The sequence below is a fragment of the Dipodomys spectabilis genome, unplaced genomic scaffold (genome assembly GCF_019054845.1).
Source record: "Dipodomys spectabilis isolate Male_0828 unplaced genomic scaffold, ASM1905484v1 ptg000164l, whole genome shotgun sequence".
Lineage (NCBI taxonomy): Eukaryota > Metazoa > Chordata > Mammalia > Rodentia > Heteromyidae > Dipodomys > Dipodomys spectabilis.
Window position 1 is genome coordinate 4,598,021 of NW_024870841.1, and position 5,610 is coordinate 4,603,630.

Below are 5,610 nucleotides of genomic sequence, written 5' to 3' on the forward strand. Positions count from 1 at the left end.
CCTCTGGAATTACGCTACTTTTATTTGTTTGTTTGTTTTTTTTTAATTTTGGGTCCGGTTGTGGGCCTGAACTCTGAGCCTGGGTGCTGCCCCTCAGCTCTTCAGCTCAATGCTAGCACTCTACCACTTGAGCCACAAAATATGTTACTTTTATAGATATGGGAATACAATCATCTGTTAGGAACAGACAATGGGATGAATATATTACTGTAGAAATAGTTTTTCAGTGCTTGCTTCTGGATCAATTTTGCAAGCTGAAGTAAGTCACATGACCTATCTTGACATTCCAGTTAGAGGGAAATCTCACTTACAGGAAGCTGATGTAGGTCATACAGTTATTTGCAAAGATATGTAACACTTGAGAAAAAGAGAAAAAAGAAGGGTATTATAATACAATCAACAATATTTTCCATCACATGTCTCTGCAAGAAGGAAGCTATTATGTACCTTTGTTTATAAAACTATTAGAATTTCAAATCATGTTTTTATGCCTTGGATGTTACAGGAATTAGAGAATATTGTGATACTGAGTTCATAAAATCTCAAAGAAAACTGGAGCAATCTTTTCAATACTAGGAGAAAAACTTTATACTTTGTAATATAGTATCTTTTCATTTTATATAAATATATTTTGTTAACTATATGTTACTATCCACAAGAAGAAATTTCTACATTTATCTGCGTTTTGTGCAGAAAGCATAGTCAATTAGATAAAAATAGGAGTTAATCAGTAGCACTTTTTAAAATGCGAAATAAGTGGAGAATAAGCTAATACACATATTTTTCCACTATCGCCTTCTACCTTCTCCTCCTTCCTTCCTAGAAAACAATTTCCACCACAAAACAGGCTTAAGTATTTGGCTCTTGACCTTGAAAGTGGAAGCAGAATGGTATGGATGTGGGAGCTAACTGTTTATGCTGTTTTACATAATAATGTTACTTGCAACAGTTCTATGAGACCTGCAGGTCTTAACTGTACTTTCTTAGTGATGTGATATGTCAGCCTTTCTGGACTTAGTATTGTTTTCGACTTCCTTTTCAGCACCAGGCCAAAATTGTGATACCATGTAATGGAATGAAAATGTAATAGCATCTTAAGAAAGTCATTTAAGTCTCTGTGAATGTGGTTTCATGGTACAGTGATTGCCTAGCATGCATGGAACCCTGAGTTCAATTCCTCAGTAGAACATAAATGGAAAAAGAAAAACTGGAAATGGTGCTGTGGCTCAAATGGTAGATTGCTAGCCTTGAGGGGGAAAAAAAGCCTTGAATTCAAACCCCAGGACTGGCAGAAAAAGGTCATTTAATTAGTAAATGCAAAATAAAGAACCCATACTTGGAATATATAATTGCTCCATCCATACTGATACCTGACAAGAGTCCCTAATTTTCATGTGCTTACCTATGTTAGGATACTGTGTTGAAAATAAAGTATTGTTCATTAGGTCATGACAATTAATGTAAGGAATGTGCTTAGATAATAGGTGAAGATTAATCCTAGAAATCCAAACATTCCAGGTTTTTGATTGGTCACTTCTAATTACAATGAAAAGTTTAATCGCATTGAGATTTAGAAATCTTTTTGGTCAGGCACAGCACCAAAAATGCAGAGGGCAGTTAATAGTTATGACAAAAAAAAAAGGAATAATTCCAGATGGAAGGAATAAATGATAGTAAGTAAGGGATACAAGAAACTGTTCATGGAGCCATTTTTGGTATTGAAGAATTAGTCTTATTTATCTAGCTTATTCTTCATTTCATTTAGCATTCTAAACCTCTTACGCTAGTTCTTAACCTCTGTGTACCAAGTTACATCTCCTTCTATGCTGAGCTTTCATAACCAATAACTTTTGCTTTCTAAAAATCTCAGTCTTTCTCTATTTGTCTATGAACATTTTTTGATATAAAGTCCACCTATCTAGTAGGCAGAGGATGATAATGTAAGGATCCCATAGCTAATTAGTCCTTAAGGTAACACCGAAAAATAGGACATATATATTGCTATTTTATTTATTCTGAATAGATGCAATGTCATTATTTCATTCAAATTTCCATGATTTGACTACATAGTGTCATTAAGTGCACACAAATGCAAATATGAGCTGGGTGCCAGTGACTCATGTCTGTAATCCTAGCTAATCAGGAGGCTTAGACCAGGTGATTGAGGTTCAAAGTCCCCCTGGGAAGGAAAGTCTATGAGAATCTTATCTTCAATTAAGTAAGCACCAGAAAACTGGAAGCAGTGAGGTACATAAAGTGATAGAGCAAGCAGCTTGAGCTGAAGATTTGAGGGATAATGCCCAAACCAGAGTTCAAGCCCCAAGACCAAAAATTTTAAAAAGAAAATATGACATTGGGTGTCCCCAAGAGAAACTATGATGTCAGTAGGAATCTTCCCAAGAGGAAAAAAATATATAGAGAGTGCACCTACTTTTGCTGAGTTAAAGCTATGACTTCTTTGCTGGACATATTCTCTTTCAAATATTGTCAAATATTAGCTTTATAAAAAAATTCTACTAATCTTTCTCAGTTCAAAACAGAACTCTTGATACAATTGGTGTCACTTGTCTTAGTTATTATCTCATTTCACAGCCAACCCAATATGGAGAGTCTGTCAAACTCATAAGTGTAATTAAAACCAAAAAACCATTAGTGGAGTTGTGGCGCAAACAGTAGAGTACTACATTTGGGGCAGGTGTACAGAGAAGTCAACTCTTCCGGGACAGCATCCAGAGTCTGAGTTTAAGCCCCAGAACCAGCACAAACTAAACAATCAAACAAAAACAAAAAAGCCACCAGATATATCTTTGTGACACTTCTTAAAGCAGCACTGGTCTGAGAAGGGTCTACTTTTGCTAATTATATTCACTGGATCCTGATTTTTTGGAGTCCTTGTTGCTATGGAGAACCCAGGGCCAGAATATAGGAATTAATAACTGATTCCTGCCACAAAAGAATCATTTCAGGAGTGAAATATCCACCCATAAGGCATTTTAAATCCAAGTTTTTGTTTCTCTGAAGTAGAACACTTTGAAAACAAAGTTATTTCCTTTCCTTCAATGTTGGCCTTCAAATTGCATAAAGTTTCCAGACAAGTTTTATATGAGTAATTAACACACTTCAACAAGTCAGGAACTAAGTTTCCTTTTAAGCCTCCGATTCTTTTCCTGTACAGTAAAAAGGAGAGCACAAATTACCTTGACCTTTTTCATCCTCTATGTTCAATTCCTCTCCTTAATCAGTTTCCACTTCCAGTAATATTTCCTTCCAGTTACTTCCATAAGAATCTATGGTGCTGCTCTTTTAAAAGTGTTAACATACAATGAATGTTTTCTTGCTTCCCTGAAACAGCACAAGGATATCTTTGGAAATGAGATAACATGTGTTTCAGAGACAACTTAGGAAAGAGAAAATATGAAATTTAAATGGCTTATAAAAACATTAACCAGGAGTACATTGAGTTCAAATTTTGTAAATGCTCCGTAAATTAAGGCCAATTTTAAGTAGGAAGAAGATTCTCAGAAAATTGTGTGTGTGTGTGTGTGTGTGTGTGTGTGTGTGTGTGTGTGAGTGTGGGTGTTGTGCATTATTTCCCAAGTGTACATGAATTAACAGTAGAGGAACAAGAGGAATAAGAGAAAGAGAAGTAAGTACTTTCTTTAAGTATAAGGGTTCAATACACTATAGAAGACTCTATAAATTAGACAAAATTGAAACAGTAAAGCCAAGGCCAATATGTTCATCTATGTGAGTTATATATAAAAAGCATTCCTAAGTGGAACATGAAGGATGAAGCCACCCTCTTTCATCTCCTGGCTCTAAATCATGGTTGATAATCACACAAATTGGTAAAAAGTAGGAAGGAAAATAATTCTGGTTCCAAAGCAAGTCAGATAAAAGAGCATGGACTTAACTGGAAAAAAAAGGCCATATTGAGAAAGCAGGGATTATAATAGCAATGAGTATGTGGCAAAGATCACATTTATTTTCCTTTCTTTTCCTTTTCTTTTCTTTTCTTTAGTTGGTTCTGGGGCCTGAGGTCTAGGCTTAGATGTTGTCCCTCAGCTCTGCAGCTCAAGGCCAAAGTCCTACCAATTGAGCCACAGTGACACTTCCATGGAGTTGGGCAGTGGTGGCTCACGCCTCCAATCCTAGCTACTTAGGAGGCTGAGAAGTGAGGATCTGGGTCCAAAGCCTGTTCAGGCAGGAAAGTCTGTGAAACTCTTATCTCCAATAAACCACTTAGAAAACCGGAAGTAGCACTGAGGCTCTAGTGGTAGAGTGATGCCTCAAGTTGAAGAGCTGAGGGGCAGTGCCCAAGCCCAGAGTTCAAGCCCCACAACTGACCAAGGGAAAACAAAAACAAAAATAAAACACAAAAAAATAAAAAAACATATACAAGTCTCAAGGACTTTTCTATCTGCGATGGCTTTGAACTCCAATTCTCAAAACTCAATCTTTTGTGTATATAGTATTACAAGCATGAGCCACTGGCACCTGGTTTAAGATCTCATTTTGAACAGTGTACACTCAGGATATGTAATGTGTATGAACATCTTTATTTGTATAAATCCTATGGTTTAAAATCGGGGCTACAACTTACAATTCCCACTCACAGTTTAAAAATTGATACTCCTAGAAAAATTAAACCTAATTATGTAAAGGGGGGGGATGGGAAATGCTGTTTGCAGGCAGCGTTGGCAGAACAGTCTTTGAGACACTACCTATAATTCACCAGTCAAAAGCTGCTTTGGAAAAATGGCTCAAGTGATGGAATACTAGTCGTGAGCAAGATTGCTTAATAAGAGCTTGAGACTTTTGCTTACATAATACAAACCTACACATACACACAGAGGGACCTGATATGTGCAAACATACATACACAAATGATACAACTCAGAATGTGTAGAAATGTTAGAAAATAGTAGAAAATATGTCCTGAGTAAGACTGTAATCTATTGATAATTTTTAATACAAGAAAGTCCTCATGTGAACTGTCGTCCAAAAAGTTTGAGAATATTACATAGGTAGGGAGCAGAGATAGTAAGAAAGTCGAGTAATGGTTATTAAAAGTATCAGATCGATGGAGGAATCAATCAGAGAGCACTGCTGGTGCATCTGAAAATATTCATATGCTGTGTCCAATGTTAGAACATCTTTGAAAATAATACATACAGCCTGAACAGTCATTCTAGTGGATCATAGGAGAAGTTCAGAACTGCTACTCTGTATCTAGATTAAATAACAACAACAAACTATGGCAGGGCAATGTAAGACAAGCCTGGAATTTTAGCAGTCAGACTGAGACAAGAGATTAGAGATTGGAATTACATAGTGATACCTTCCCTGGAAAAGGTAGTATAATTTTGTCTCAATAAAATAAAACAAACAACAAGAAAGGGATACAGAGGTGGAAGTTTGGGTTAATTTTGTCATTATGTTTTGGGAAGTCAAGTTTCCTTTTGAAATGCAATCATGTGTAATCCTCATTTGTGTGTTTTTTTTTATTTTTCATTGTGAACATACTGTACAGAAGGGTTACAATTACATGGACAAGATAATGAGTACATTTCTTATCAAGCATTGCAGCCTCCTCCTTTGTTTAGCCTT